The sequence below is a fragment of the Vipera ursinii genome (assembly GCF_947247035.1).
Source record: "Vipera ursinii genome assembly, chromosome: 6".
NCBI lineage: Eukaryota > Metazoa > Chordata > Lepidosauria > Squamata > Viperidae > Vipera > Vipera ursinii.
Window position 1 is genome coordinate 25,494,019 of NC_139515.1, and position 17,486 is coordinate 25,511,504.

Genomic DNA, 17,486 nt, shown 5'->3' on the forward strand with positions numbered 1-17,486 from the left:
TGTGATAATGAGTACCAATGCATAAACAAGGAGGTTGAATTTAGTTACTAAATTCCATCAGATAGCAGCATATGTGTAAAAGGAAGGGACCGCACATGCAGAATAGCATGTATATCTAGCTGAAGGAAATCATTTCCTTTTCTAGGTCAGCATTGTGACTCAGGATGCACACTAGGAACACATGACTATTATTTACGTGAACGTCCTCCTGTGTCAGAGAATGCAAATGTGCCCTTGAGCAAAGGGAGAAGGAAGTTGAATGAGCTTAAAGTTAAATCAAGTAAATTTCTACAATATGGTGGGCGTTGTTAACGTGGTGACATTTCCTAGAGGGAGTGAAAGAGCCGTTCGAGGTTTGTACGGACCATAAAAATCTTGAGCCTTTGCAGACACTGCAGCGCCTGTCCCAAAACATGGTGGGCGTAATACTTTCAGCACTTTTGCTTTCAATTGAAGTATGTTCCGGGGGTAAGAACTTTTTGGCAGATATGCTGTCACGCATGCCCCAATATAAGAGCAAGTGGGAGGAGGTGGTACAAGCCATTATGCCTCCCTTCAGGCAAGCGTTGGCGCAGCTGGTTGCATGCCACCCGGAAAGCAACCTGGTCCAGGACCTGCATAAAGCAACCCAGGACGATCCCTGGCTATGGGACCACCAAGCCCTGATAACCAAGAGGGATGGGCTGGCATGGAAGGGCGACAAGCTATATGTCCCACAGGCAGTAAGACTAAGGGCATTACAACAGTGCCATGATGTGAAGCAGGCAGGGCACTTCGGGTTTCTTAAAACCCTGCACCTAGCAAGACGCCAATTCTGGTGGCCACAGATGAAAGTGGATACAGAGGCCTACATACAGCGCTGCCCTGTGTGTGCCACCGCAAAGCCTCGTACGGGAGGCCATCAGGGTTGCTGCAGAAAGTGGCGAATCCAACCCTGCTGTGGGAGGATATAGCAATGGACTTTGTTGTGGAGCTGCCAGAGAGCCATGGTTATATGGTGATCTGGACAATAATCGACCTCTTTTCCAAGCAGGCCCCCGTGTAAGAGGTTGCCATCTGCTTGGATGCTGGCCATACTGTTGATCACGCAGGTGTACCGCCTGCATGGGGTGCCCCAATGGATCATCTCGGATTGGGGTGTGCAGTTCATGGCCCGCTTCTGGCATGAGTTCGTCCGTTCCATCAGGTCGTCCCAAGGACTCAGCTCGGCGTATCATCCCAGTACCAAAGGGGCAGCAGAACGGGCCAACGCGATGGTGGAGCAATACCTAGGATGCTACGTCTCTTATCAGCAGACCGACTGGGTTGAACTACCATTCACAGAAGTAGCGTACAATAATGCGGCACACAGCAGCACCGGTTTCACCCCCTTTCGTGTGGTACATGGCCTGGATTTCATCCTGATCCCTGAGTATTCTCAGCGGGACCCCTCCCCCTGTCAACCCCATGATTGGATAGCCCACATTGGGGGGGTTTGAGGAAATGTGAAGAAAGCCTTAGTAAGAGCAGAGGAGGCTGCAAAGCACAGGCAGACAAGAAAAGGAAGCCCCAAAAGCCTTTTAGGGTGGAGGACATGGTATACATATCGACCAAATACATACGCTTGCGGGTGCCCTGCAAAAAGCTGGGACCAAAATATCTAGGGCCGTTCCGGATCACGCAGGTCATCAATCAAGTAGCCGTACAACTACAACTACCCCAGTTCCTGGGGAAGATACACCCAGTCTTCCATTGTAGCCTACTGAAACTGGTAGAGGGGACCTCCTTTAGGTGTGTAAAAAAGGTACCGTGTCCTGTCATAGGGGACCATTACGAGGTGCAGGAGATACTGGACTCCTGGCTCTGACAGGGCCGGCTGCAGTACCTAGTATGGTGGAAGGGATACCCTGTCATGGAGACCTCGTGGGTGGGGGAAGCGGACATCCAAGCCCCCTGATTGGTGAGGAGGTTCCACCAACAGTGTCCCAGTAAGCTGGAAGGGAGGTCAGCTGAACCGTCCAATCTCTTAAAAGCTTCTGGTGTTGGAGCATTCACAACTTCTGGAGGCAAGTTGTTTCACTGATAAATTGTTCTAACTGTCAGGAAACTTCTTCTTAGTTATAGGTTGCTTCTCTCCTTGATTAGTTTCCATTCATTGCTTCTTCTCCTCCCCTCAGATGCTTTGGAGAATAGCTTGACTCCCTCTTCTTTGTGCCAACCCCTGAGACACTTGCCATCTGCCATGTTTCCCCGAAAGTAAGCCCTACCCCCCAAATAAGCCTGCATTTCACCATCAGAGGTCTTCCAGAAAGGCCTCTGCAACGAGGAAGCTAGTTAAAGAGGACTTACTGGAAGGCCTCTGATGGTGAAATGCAGGCCAGGGGGCACTGCACATGTCAATCTGGAGCTTCATTCTCAGCTGCAGAGGCATTTCTTGAAGGCCTCTGATGGCAAAATGGAAGCCAGGGAGATGAGCGTGAGCAGTGGCAAGCGGCCGCAGAAGTGGGCCACCTGGGCAGGGCTATTGATGCCAGTGCCATAACGTGAGACCATAGAAAAGACACAAAAAATAATAAAAAAATAAAGCAAGGTCTTATTTTCAGGAAAATACAATATTGTCTTCTTTTTATACCTTTTTATGCCTGGGTGAAATATTAAACTGACCAAATCTTATAAAAATGTTTTTTTTTTAAGAAAAAGCGAATAGAAAAATTCTAACAAAAATTTGGATGGTGGAAGTGTGTCCTCAAACATGCTCTTTTTATGACAAAATGTACACATTTTGAAATCCTGCAGTAAAAAATACAGTGGAAAGAGAAAACATGAAAGGCACATTCCTGGAAGTTTTTTATCTTGATGAACTAACTTTATTAGCTACATCTGCGCCCAGAACATGACATTAGTGAGAGGTAGTTTTGTTTTGGAAAAAAAAATACTATAGAACTCTGACATCTAGTGGAGAAAGTGATGTCATACATTTGCAGATGTACAGTATTTGTTTTCTGCAGTAGCATAAATTTATCATTATTTAAAAATTTAAAAAATCTTTAAAATGGGTTTTTTGATTGGTATTTTCAGTAGGAAGGAAATTTTTATTTGCCTTCATGTATAAGTAATCAGTAATAAACATAACATACTTTCTCAATTTGCCTTCATTAATTCACTATTCATTTGTAAGAAACTGACCTCTTCAGGCATAGATTTGCCAATATACTTAGAACTTAATGAAGTAATCCTTCTATCAGTAATTAACTTTTTCTTTGAGAAGTAAGAGTGAATAATTTAAGGTTGACACAAAGTAGCCAAATATATTCAAGTGACAGATATAATGAAGGCTCTTGTCATGAAATTCTACTTTCTATTTTATTCATGTATTATTATTTAGGGTATTATGGAAAGCCAAAATCATTTATAGAATATGGACATGAATATTTTAGACAGTCAATCCATGCTTTAGCTGATCAAACAGCCTGATTAGTTTTTAACACATAATATGTGTTACAGCTTATCCGTATTTGCATCTGTTTATGCTATTTTGGTTGGCATCAAGGCTCATTATCATTTACTGAAGATTTATGTAATTTTAGTTGGATTTAGATGATTATGCCATTTAATTTGTACTGTTGTTTTATTATATTTTATCAAGTTTGTTAATATATTTTGTGAATTTATTTTATTGCCTTTCATTTTGGAATTATTTTGAATGAAAGTGGCAGTTTTATAAATAATTTGTTATAAAGAGAGATAACACACCAGAGATAGGTAATCCTGAAGTACAAGCATTATTTAAAAAGAAGAGATATCAAACTGCACAGATGTAGACATGTCAAGGCATGTAGGCATGCTAAGGAAGAACACGTGGAACTTGTGAAACAACTAGCAAATGATATTTAAGTATAAGGAACAAATTTAAACTCATGGATAAGCTCATTTTGAATTTTCAGTTCAAAGATCATCATTTTTACAGGGAAGAAGCCAAAGGGCACTTGAAAATAAAAAATAAGGTAGCAATGATTCCTATTCTAATTTTCTTACATCAGAAAATAAAAACTAGAAGGCTTTAACAACTGCCTAAATAAGCAACATTTTATTTTGAGTCCTCAGCTTGTACGTATTGCTGATACTCCTCTTTTGACAGCCACATTTGGGATCTACAAGTCAGTCATGTTGCTAAGTGAAACCATGACTATGCTTATAATCTTGCTTCATCTTTCCTTTGCTTTACAGACCTGAAAAGATTGTAAATTCAAGGACTGGTTGCAAATTACTTTTTCATCATTGTTATAACTGCAAACAGTTGTTGAATGAGGCAGTTGCTAACACGGGGTAGGCAACCTCGGCTCTTTTATGACTCATGGACTTCAACTCCCAGAATTCCTGAGTCAGCTGACTCAGGAATTCTGGGATTTGAAGTCCATGAGTCATAAAAGAGCCGAGGTTGCCTACCCCTGTGCTAACAGAATACTGCCTGTAATTTAAAAAAAGTGAATGATTCATTCAATTCAATACATTTAATCTTAGCATGATAGAGTGATAAATGAGCGTCCAGATTTCCTATGAACATATCCAGAGAAAGAAACTCCACCACCTCCCTTGGTAATTAGCTCTATGGCTGAAATACTATACAAAATATATCCTATTATGCTACTTTAAAATTTAAATCCATTATTCTCTGTCCAGTACTCTGGGATGATAGAAGAGATCATGATCTGTGTGAGATCCTTACAGGTATTTGAAGAGTGTAATCATATTCCCCCCCCCTCAACATTTTCTTCTTTGAGGATAAAGGCTCAATATTCCTTCTTTTCAATATTTCTTTGGAAGAATTAATTTCTAGTTTTCTAACCCTATGTCCCATGTTTCTGAACCTCTTTTAGTTTGTTTGAATCATTCATATCCAATCATAATATTGAAGGTAGGGTCAGACCAATATAAAATAAAATAGAATGATTTTTTCCTTTTATTAAGAGGTGATATTTTGGATGATATAATTAGTATAAAGTCACATTTGCTTTCCCCCCATCACATCACACTGCTGATTAATATTCTGTTTATAATCAACTACTATTCTTAGATATTTTTTTCACAAGTGTTAATGTCAAGACATCTGCTCCTTCTATGTTTATATATTTGATTATTTTTTGAAAACTATTTTTTAATTTATTCAAAAAAGTTAAACTACAAAACACTAAAATATTTTTTAAAAAAGAAAAACACAAGACATAAAAAGAAAAAGATATATTAAAAAGGGACTAACACATATACATATATTGTCCTCCCTAGTTGAATGCTGATTAATATCAGCATTTCACCATCAGAGCTTGTCGATCAGAAGGTCGGCAGTTTGGCAGGTCGAATCCTGAGTGCCGCGTAACAGAGTGAGCGCCTATTATTCGTCCCAGCTTCTGCCAACCTAGCAGTTCGAAAGCATGTAAAAATGCAAGTAGAAAAATAGGGACCACTACGGTGGGAAGTTAACAGTGTTCCGTGCACCTTTGGCGTCTAGTCATGCTGGCCACATGACCACGGAGACATCCTTGGACAAGCGCTGGTTCTTCGGCTTTGAAACAGAGATGAGCACCGGCCCCTGGAGTTGGAAACGACTAGCACACATGTGCGGGGGAACCTTTAGCTTTATCTTTACCTTTAAGGGCCATTAAATATTCTTCCAGATCTAGCTCTTTATACGTGTTCATTGCCAGGTCTTAAAGGGGGGAAAAATGAAACTACAGGTCCATAATCTGTGCTCTTATAGATCTAATGATTTTATGTCATCCCCGTACTCAAGCAAAATATTTGATGTTTTTCATCTAAGAAGAGTAGTAGGTCAGTCTTTTTGTAAATTAAATCTAGCGGCTAAAAATACTATCAATTATATGATTCATTATCCCTGAAGAGAAAGGAGATGCATCTATTCATGTGGAACTGGTAGAGTTATCTGCCTTATTGAATGCATAGAGGAAAATGCATATAATTTCGGAGATGTGGGATTTTTCTATATTGTTCCTTAACACTGTAAATGACATCCTCTGTTCTTTATGCCATAGCCCACAGGTCGGCAACCTGCGGCTCCGGAGCCGCATGCGGCTCTTTGAGCCGTCTCTTGCGGCTCCCAGCCGCCCGGTGCGCGCGCACCTCTTCCAACGGGCAGTGGTGCGCGCGCACCTCTCCAAATGGAGAGTGGCACCGGCCGTTTGGAGAGGTGCACGCGCACCTCCCCGAATGGGCGGAGGTGCGCGCGCACCTCCCCAAACCTTTGGAGAGGTGCGCGCGTACCTCCGCGTGAATGGGCAGCGGTGCCGCTCTTTGAGGAAGCTGCCGCAGCCCGTCTGTGAAGCTGCCGAAAGCGGCAGCTTAGCAGACGGGCCGCGGCAGCTTCCGCAAAGAGCGGCGCCCCTGCCCATTCCGAGAGGTGCGCGCGCACCTCTCCGAATGGGCAGGGGCGCCGCTCTTTGCGGAAGCTGCCGTGGCCCGTCTGCTAAGCTGCCGCTTTCGGCAGCTTCACAGACGGGCCGTGGCGGGCTTCCTGAAAGAGCGGCACCGCTGCCCATTCGCGCGGAGGTACGCGCGCACCTCCGGTCGTTCGGAGAGGTGCGCGCGCACCTCTCGGAATGGGCAGGGGCGCCGCTCTTTGAGGAAGCTGCCACGGCCCGTCTGCAAAGCTGCCGAAAGCGGCAGCTTTGCAGACGGGCCGTCGCCATCGGGCAACCGGGAACCGGTTCCATCTCATTTTTTAAAAAATGGCAGCCGCGTGCGTCCGCGCATGCGCAAAAAACCTTTTTGCGCGTGCATGGACACACGCACGCGGCTCCCTCTTTTTTTAATTTGTGATGGAACCGGTTCCCAGTGGCTCTTTTTCTTTTTTAGGTTGCCGACCCCTGCCATAGCCCATAGAACACTTTGCTTTTGATCTATGATTTAACATATTCTTGTAAACAATAAAACAAATGAAAACATATATGGATTTGTTTGGTTCTCACCCTGCTTAGGTAAACTATTGAAAACCTGATTATTCCATGAAATGATGGTGGTAGTAGTGGTGATGATAGTGGGAGTTACGGTTTTTGTTATGTTTATCTTGTCTGCAGACTAGCCTGGTGAATTATTTTCCAGTCCTCGGGAGTTCTTTTTTTTACTTGTATCTCACTAGATTGTTATATATATATATATATATATATATATATATATATATATATATATATATATATATATATATATATATATATATATATATATATATATATATATATACCTTTCGTCATTCGGGTTTTTCCCCGCGTAGAAATGAAGGTGTAGGCGCCTACACCTTCATTTCTACGTGGGAAAAAAACCCGAATGAGCAAAGGTCCACATACAGACACCCGCGAAAACCTCAAAAAACAAATATATATATACACAAGCAGTCAGAGTTGTCAAGAAATAGGGCAACCTCTAAATTTGGAAATAATGTAACAAAATAAATAAAAATCAAATATATAAATTGGATTCCTCCATCGAGATAGCTTCTGCCTAGTAGGGAAATTTTTCTCCCCTGCCAGTGATCTACTATTTTTATTGCCAAAGCTGGTTCTTTGGCAGTGTTGCTCCCTGGATTTGAATGGGGGCACCTAGGAATGACCCAAGACAACTTTTGGATGGCTGTGGACCCACCAGAGATGGGGAATCTTGAAGACTGCAATTCCCTATGGGAGCAGCCAGAAAGTCATTAATCTTTTTTCCACCTCTTCCTATCAGCAGAAAGTTCTCGTAAGCAAGACTAGGCTTTAACTTCATTTTTTAAAAGTTTTGTTTTGTTTTTCATCTTTAAATGTTAATTGGCTGACTGAATTTATTTTTAACCCCCTGCTGGGAGTTATTTGTTTTTTTCTGCTTTTTTTCTTTAATCTATTCAGCTGTTCTCATTAACTTCTGCTTTTCTGTATTGAAACACTGCAGGTGCCTTTGGATGGTGAAAGTGCTTCTACTTGATTTATATTTTATTGGACATTTATTACAAGGAATTTGTATTTTATTAATTAGTCAAAAGTTTTTGGATTGAAATATCCAGAAAACAGCTTCCTTGTTCTTTTGTCTTTTTCCTGTTCTGTTTATCCACTACACTGAGCAACAACATATTGGATTACATAGGGAAGGGGGCTGACACTCAGGAAAAACATGGCAACATGCAATCTTTGGCTGAAAGTTTTTCTAAAAAGTTTGATGAACTCATAAAAATCATGGAAAACAGTCAGAGAAAGTGACTGTAAATAAATCAAAGCACAAAAGGAATGCGATTTTATAGTAGTAGATTTCTTGGGAAGAAATATGAAGTTTGAAATAACAGAGTCTATAGAAAACATTCAGAGGCAAAAGGACTGTGATTTCAAAGCAATAGATTGGCTGGGAAGAAAAATGGACTCAGAAATAATAGAGTCAACTTCATATACCTTCCTCAAAACCAAGACTGTACTTGTATACAACAGAAAACTATCTGGCTGGATAAGTGGTAAATTGGTCTTTTTAAAGTGGATTGAAGGAGATTAGGGAATGAATCTACCACATTTAACAGTGGAACAATTCCATCTGGATTTTTGAGGGTAAGTTGGCTTTGGAGATTTGACCTATTGTATTGAACCAAATTACAATTGATAAGAGACAGTATTAAGAAACAAACATAGATATTTGATCTAGAACCAATCAGGCTTAATTTTTGGGAAGATTTGAGATAGTTAAGAAGCCATAAATTTTCCATGAGTTGATTACAATAACAGTTTGTTAACAGAAGGTTTTGGAATTTTATTCTTGTTTTTTATTATTACTGTCCTTTCTGTTAACCATTTTGTTATTAATATAGTATATAGATGACAGGTTAACAATTTGTAAATAGGTTTAGTGGTTTAATAATTTAAAGTTCTTTGGGCCTGTTTCGCAATGGATTGGAAACTAATATTTCTGTAATATATTAATCAGCATTCAACTAGGGAGGACAGTATAAGTATATGTGTTAGTCCCTTTTTAATATATCTTTTTCTTTTTATGTCTTGTTGTGTTTTTCTTTTTTTTTATTGAAAAGTTTTAACATACAGTTTATCTTTAACAGTCCCCCCTCCCCCTCCCCTCTCCCTCCCTACCCCTCCCCCCCTCCCCCCCGACTTCCCAGAGCTAAATACAAGGTATAGAAAAAAACAATCATAAACAACCATATACTAACAACCATAAACTCTAAAATCCATCACTCTCTAGCTTGTATAGGATAATACAAACCTTAATGATATTAAATATATATAGAGAAGAAGAAAAAAAGAAAGAAAGAAAGAAAAAGAGAAGGAAGACTTATTCAAATGCTACATGAAACTTCTTAACCCTATATTTGTTCTGGATATACTCGATCCATTTTCTCCATTCCATAATATAACGTTCTTGCGAGTGATCTTTCAAGTAAACCGAAATCTTTGCCATCTCTGCCAGGTCGGAAACCTTTAAAGTCCATTCTTCTATGGTCGGCAGTTCCTCTTTCTTCCAATACTGACCTATTAAAAGTCTTGCTGCCGTAATTAAATTCAACATCAACTTAGTGTCCACAACCGTAGCATCTGTGATTATTCCCAACAAGAAGAGTTGCGGACAAAACTTTATCCTTTGCTTGAAAATCTTCTGCATATTCCACCAAATTTTTATCCAGAAGACCTTAACCTTTTTACAAGTCCACCATACATGAAAATATGTTGCATCTTCATCACCACACCTCCAACATTTTGGTTGATAATTCGGATACATACTTGCAAGCTTTTTAGGATCTAAATGCCATCTATAAAACATTTTATAAAAGTTCTCTCTTAGATTTTGAGCTTGTGTAAATTTTACGTTCCTCACCCAAATCTTTTCCCACGTGTCCATTGTAATAACTTCTTGAATATTTTGGGCCCATTTTATCATACAATCCTTAACAAGTTCTGTTTCTGAGTCAATCTCTATCAATGCAAGATATATCCATTTAATATGTGCTGGACCCTGATTTCTGATTTGCTTTATCAGATTTTCATCAGTCATTGTAAAACCATTTTTCTGATCTTCTTTCCACCTGGCCCGTAGCTGAGTATATTGAAACCAATTCTGAACAATCTTCTCATCTCGCAAGAGACTATATGGTTTCAAACACCAGACATTTCTTTCCAAGCTTAGAATCTCCTTGTCCGTAGTCACATCATGTTTGAAACCAGCATGTATATTTTCTATTGCGTGTTTTGGAATTGCCCACAATGGTATCTTACAGTCTAGCTTATGTCTGTACTTCTTCCAAACTCTCAGCAATGCCTGTCTTAAAATATGCACTCTAAACACATTATCTACCTTCTTATCATACAACAAATATGCATGCCAACCAAACAACAAGTCGTGGCCCTCAAGATTTAATAATCTCTCTTGTGTCAAATTAATCCAATCACTTATACCTACTAACGCAGCAGCTTCATAATATAATTTAAGATTAGGCATTTTAAGACCACCTCTTTCACGAGTATCCTGCATAATCTTAAGTTTAACTCGTGGCCTTTTCCCTGCCCAAACAAATTTATTGATACCTCTCTGCCATTCCTCCAAGTTAGAATCTTTCTTAATAACCGGTATCATTTGAAATAAAAATAAGAAATTAGGCAGGACATTCATTTTTACTGCTGCGATTCGCCCCAACAAAGACAATTGCAATTTTTCCCAACTCTCCATTTCTTTTTGGATTTTTCCCCATAATTTTTCATAATTATTTTTATATAATTTTGTATTAGAGGGCGACAAAAGCACCCCCAAATATTTGACCCTTTTGACAATCTCAAATCCAGTTAACCCTTCTAAAAGGGCCTTTTGCGATGCTGTCATGTTTTTGGCCAAGATTTTAGTTTTTTGTGCATTAACTTTAAATCCAGAAACCTTCCCATATTGCATTATTATCTCCATCAGGTCCACAACAGAGCTCTCCGGCTGGGTCACCGTAACAACCAGATCGTCTGCGAACGCTCTCAATCTATAATCCTGATCTCTAATCTGTATACCCTTAATTCTTTCCGAATTTCGTATTTTTACCAATAATATCTCCAATGTTAACACAAATAACAAAGGCGATAGCGGGCATCCTTGCCTTGTACCCTTCTCAATATTACATACTTCTGACAAACTATTGTTAACTATTATTCGAGCTGTTTGTTTTTGATATAATGCCCTAATTGGTTGCAAAAATTTATCCCCAAAATTCATTTTATCTAAAACTTTCATCAAAAATTGCCAATTCAATTGATCAAAAGCTTTTTCAGCATCTAAAAAAATTAGCACCGCAGGGATCTGGTTGTTCCTTTCCAAAAATTCCAACACATCAACTATATGCCTCACGTTATTTTTCATTTGCCTACCACTAATAAACCCAGTTTGATCCCCATGAATCACCCGTTGCAGAACCCTCATCAATCTATTAGCCAGCACCTTAGCAAATATCTTGTAGTCTGTATTTAATAGTGATATCGGTCTATAGTTTTTTACTTGAGTAGCATCTTGGTCTTCCTTTGGAATCAGAGAGATAAAGGCAGTTCTCCAAGATGGAGGCACCTTTCCCCCTCTCTGGATTGTCTGGAACAATTCCTTTAATGGTTTAACCATCTCTAATTGTAAATTTTTGTAGTAGGCCGCAGTCAAACCATCTGTACCTGGCGCTTTGTCGACCTTCAACTCCTTAATTGCTGTAAATATTTCTTCTTCTGTAATCAATTGATTAATCTCCTCTTTTTGTACTTGCGTAAGAACCGGGATGCTAGCATTCTCCAAATATTCATCAATGTCTTTTTCGTTAATCTTCTCCTTAGCATATAATTTAGAATAAAAATCCACAAAGTCTTCCTTAATAAAATCCTGTTGAAACACTACCTTCCCCTTATGTTCAATTTTGTCTATGTTAGAAGCCCTCTGCTTTTTCCTTAGTCTATAAGCTAGTCATCTACCTGGCTTATTAGCATTGCAAAAATTATTATGCCTGGCAAACCTCAAGTTGGTTGCCACTTGATCAGCCATTAATTTATCAAATTGTCCTCTTAATAGCTTGATAGCCTCCTTAGTCTTCACATCCAATGGATTCAAAATCAAAGCATTTTCCTTAATTTCATTCTCCAATTCTTTCCTTCTAGCTTCCAAAGTACGTCTATGTTTATTATTCATATATATCAACACTCCTCTCATATAGGCCTTGCTAGCATCCCAAACCATATCCATAGAAGTATCCTTATTCATATTAATTTCAAAAAAATCCTTCATTCGCTGTTTACACTCTTCCACATTTTTCTGGTTTCTAAACAAATTCTCATTTACGCGCCACGAGCGCCTATCTCTATTGTCCTTATTAATCTCTAACCATACTGGGCTATGGTCAGAAATAGCTCTTGCACAAATCTTTACCTTCTTAATCCTAGAAAAAAAATCATTAGTCAGCAAAATAAAGTCAATCCTAGAAAAAGATTGATGTCTATCAGAAAAAAAAGTATAATCCTTTTCATGCGGGTGTGTGTCACGCCAAATGTCTCGCAATTCCAAATCATCCTTCATTTCAAAAAAAGACTTAGGCAGTCTGGCATGACACGGAATATGCTTAAAAAAGCCAGCCTTATCCATCTGTACGTCCAAAACGCCATTCCAATCCCCCATAAAAATAAACGATTTGTAATCCAACTGAGTAAGCTTTGTATGAAGTAAGCTAAAAAAGTCAGCCTGTTGTTGTTGTTGATTAGGAGCATACAGTCCAACTAAAAGCGTTTTTTTGCCTTCTAGCAACAAATCTATCATTACGTATCTTCCATACTTATCTGCTTCAATTAAGTCCGCTGTTATAGCACTTTTAACATAAACAACCACTCCGTTTTTCTTATTCATTGCAGAGGCAACAAATTGCGTACCCAATCTTGAATTCAGTAAAAACTTTTAGTCCATAGCCCTAATATGCGTTTCTTGCAAGCATATAACATCAGTCTTAAATTGTTTTAAATATTGAAAAACTTTCTTTCTCTTCTGAGGCGAATTTAATCCATTAACATTCCAAGTTAAAAATTTAGTCGCCATACTTGTCGCCCCGAAGCTTTTGGAGCACCTCTTCAATGGCCCTGTCTCCTTTGGGCCGCGCTCCTCCCACTGCCTCGCTGTAAGTGCGCTTTGAAAGTTCCATAAACTTCTGCTGGTCTTGTTCTTTTATTTGTTTTGCTCTTTTTAAAGCAGCACGCGTCACCCTTAGCTCTCCAACATCAGCCAACATGTGTTTTTCTTTTTTAAAAAATATTTTAGTGTTTTGTATTTTAACTTTTTTGAATAAATTAAAAAATAGTTTTCAAAAAATAATCAAATATATAAACATAGAGGGAGCAGATTTTATTTTTATTTATTTTATTTATTTATTTTATTTTTATCTAATAGTCTATGTAGTGGTTCCGCGATGGCAGCTTTATGAGGCAAGAATGTATGATAAAAATTAACTAATCCTAAAAAGGCTTGTAATTCAGCCTTGTTTTTTGGTTCTGGTGCCAATTTAATTGCCTTAATTTTATCAGCTGTAGGGTGAATTCCATTTTTATCTATTCTAAATCCTAAGAATTCTGTGGATTTAACTCCTATACAACATTTTTCCCTTTTTAATTTAAGTCCAGCCTCCCTAAATCTTCCCAATACCTGTTCCAGACGCTCAGCTAAAATTTCTTCATTTCTTCCAGCTATTAGGACATCATCAAAGTAAGGGCATACACCAGGTATGCCCTTTAAGGTCCTCTCCATCACCTCCTGGAAGATGCCTGGAGCTGCTGCAATACCGAATTGCAGTCTGTGGACTCGGAACGCCCCCTTGTGGGTAACAATAGTTTGAGCTTCAGCAGCTTCTCTGGAAACAGTAAGTTGCAAATACGCCTGCGCCAAGTCTAACTTGGCAAATATGGCGCCGTCCTGTATCGGGCCGAGGACCTGCTTCACCGTCGGGACCGGGTAAGCATGTTTTTTCATTCCGAGGTTCAGGGTGGCTTTGTAGTCAGCGCAAATCCTCACATCCCCATTTGGTTTAAGGGGTGTGACGATTGGCGTTTCCCACAAGCCACCCTCAACCAGTTCTAGGACGCCTTGGCCTACAAGCTTATCGAGCTCGGCCTCGATTTTTTGCTTAAGGGCGAAAGGCACCCGTCGGGCCTTAAGCCTGATGGGTTTAACTGCTGGGTCTAAGTTAAAATTAATTGGGGGCCCTTTATATTTACCCAAAGACCCATCAAATACGTCTGCGAATTCATCGCAGACAGATTTGGGGGTCTTATTATTACTAATGGTGTTAATTCCCCCGACCCAAATTCCCAGGGCAGGAAACCAGTTAAGGCCTATTAAACTAGTTCTATGGCCTTCTGTTATTATTAAATCTAAGAATCCATTAAACCCCTTATATTTAACTTTAAGGGTAACTTTTCCCTTAATTTTTATTGGGGTTTTTTGGAAATCAGCAATTGAATTTTGGTTGAACTAAGTGGAATTTTACGACCACTTTTAAGTTCAATCTGTTTAAGGGTCTCGCTAGAAATTATGGACACTGAGGCCCCAGAATCAATTTCCATTTTGCAAGGAATTCCTTGCAACTGGACGGAGATTTTTAATTTGGGTCCCAAAATATGGTTTATTTTTCCTTTCCCTACGTGATTGACTCGCGCCACCTCCCCACGGTTGGGGTATTGTGCCCAAGGTTTAGGGGTCTCCTTGCCACTATAGTAAGGGGTTACCTTACCTTCGGCCCAAATGTCGATTTCGTGTAGACGATTGTCGCGTGCACGACCCCTGCAAATAGCTTGAATGTGGCCGGTCTTCCCACACAATCTGCATCTAGCAGAACGGAATCTGCATGTTGCTCGGGGATGGTTGCCCCCGCAGCTACCACATCTATTGTCGTTGTCGCGCGGTCTAGTCAGAGTGTCTCTTGGTTGTCGTTGTGGTGTTGTTGGTTGTCGTTGTGGTGTTGTTGTTTGGAATCGGCGACTCGGTTCTGGTCCTTCGCTGCGGGATGGGTTTGCCGCCATTTTTCCAAACCTTCTGGTGACTTCGGCTATGTCGGCTTCCCATTGTTGGTCCACCTCCCCACTGTCCACAAGGCTTTCTTGGTTAATTTCTGCAGAAGCTGCCATGCTATTGCGGGGGGGGTCGCGATACCCAGTGGATTCATATGTTAAAAGTTCGTCAAGGACTTCTTGCAAGCCGCCGGTGGGCTTAGCGATAATTCTATTTTGTAGCTGCTCGTCTCGCAAGCCCAGCACCACTCTGTCCCAGATCCTTATTTCTAAATTGTCATATTTACAACGTACCGCTGCTTCTCTGACTGCCGCAACGAATTTTGTTATTGACTCGCCCGGTCTCTAATTTCGTTTTTCGAAAATGCGCCGCCAAAAGAGTTCTGATCTTCTTGGCGTAAAATGTACCTTTAATTTAGCCAGTAAATCGGCATATGAAATGCTTGATACCGGCAATGGTTGACACAGTCCCACAGCAACCCGGTACACAGGTGTGCCACAAATAGTTAGTAAGGCAGCCGCCTTTTTCCGGTCATCGGTTATGCCGTTCACGAGCAAAAACCCTTCGACCTGTCCCACATATTCTTCCCAGTCCTCTGGGTAGTTAGGATCAAATTCTTTTAAAGAGCCAATTTGCGCCATTCGGAGGTTTGTTGATTCCGCCACGGCTGCTTGCGGTTGACTGTGTATTTTTTAAATTTAACGCCTTACGCGCAGCTGTTAGCCGCCGGTGCTTCACTGGTCCGCTGTCTATCCCACCTTCGTCGCCAGTTGTTTAGTTCAGACAGACGAATGACTCAGTGAGGGTTAACAGCAATAAGGTTTATTAATACACATATGTCAACTGACAACTGTCAAAATAACTCCGGCTTATATACTCGAGCTGTTTGAACTGTATCCAATCCCCAGCCCGGGTTTTCCCGCCTTTACAACATTAGCCAATAATTGCAGCCAAAACTCCCGCTTCAAAGGAACCTAAATTGCAACAAAGCTACTGACATAACACCCTTTCCCCCCCCTTCTACTCCACTCTCCTAGCAGTGATAAAGGTAAAACTTATTATTGCACACCTATCTTGATCCAAATAGTCTATTCACTGCTGACCTCTAAAATACCCTTTCACTATGGTGGCAAGTAGCCCAGAAAGATCAGCTCTTGAGTCTGATTGCAATCTGGAACCCATATGTGAGAAAAGCAGGAATTTTATCAAACTGCAGAATACAAGTTATCTATAATAATAATTATCCTTTAAATAGCAAATCAAATTACATAAAAAACCTGACTAGCTTCACATTATAACTAGTCATTCTACTCAATATTGAGTGTAGAGCTCATATGAATCTATACTATTAAAGAGTTCTGTGCTAATAAGTATCATCTATGATCACGTTAGTCTAAAATACCAGTTTAATTTGCTGATCAAATTAATGGTCTAATTTTCATTTCCAGCCAATGTCAGCTTATTTTTTGTCACTTGGTTATCAAATATTTTTAGAATAATTATTGACACCAATATCAATATTTTTTTTATCTTTCTAGATTAAATATGATTGACTGACTGATTGATTGACTGACTTATAGTCAAAAATGGCATGAAGCCATTTTTGACTATAAATAATCACATAGATTTTCTCCATGACAATCCATTCAGATCTTCCATCACCATTTTAACTTAGTCCACCCATCTTGCTACTGGTCACTTTTCATGTCCAGTATTAGTTTTCCAGAGACCTAGGTGTCCACATAATATACCAACAGGATAATTTGAGCCAAGGTTGGTTTGATAGTTTGATGATTTGAGCTGGTTAGTCTAGGTTTATTTGTTTGATGATCCATTAGCTTTGTTTTCTTCTGGTATTGGAGGCTTCTCCAATACCAAAGTTAAAAAGTGTCATTACTTTTCTTATCCTGCTTCTTAATAGAGTCGGAATGGATGTTGGAAGTCTTCCAGTCCAAGCACCTGCTTGAGCAGGAGATCCTATATCATTTCAGATAAATGATTGTCGAGCCTCTTTCTGAAATCCTTCAGTGATAGAGCACCCACAACTGTTCTTCAACTTATGAAAGCAAGCTCTTCAAAGTCCAACTTTTACTTCCATAGTAAGTCACAGGAAATACTATGGCTTGCATGATTCTGATTGATATACAGACATTATGGCATTTGAATCTCTTTTCCAAGGCATTCATGGCTGTTTTATCAAGTAGCAAATTTTTAAACTGCTTGTTCCTTTACCACTGTTGGTTAATCAACTATCAACTACTTTTATATCTTTAATGATTCCATGTCTGTGAATCACTGACTGCAAATTACACAAATGATAAAAAATAAATAAAAGAGCTGATGAATTTGGGTACCCTAGCAGAATGTTTAGTTAAAAGGGGGAAAATATATATTTTTTAAGATGTACCAATGCTGGAAGAAAAATAGTACATGATCTGCTGTGAGGAATGTTATAGAAAAAGCTACCTAGGCAATTT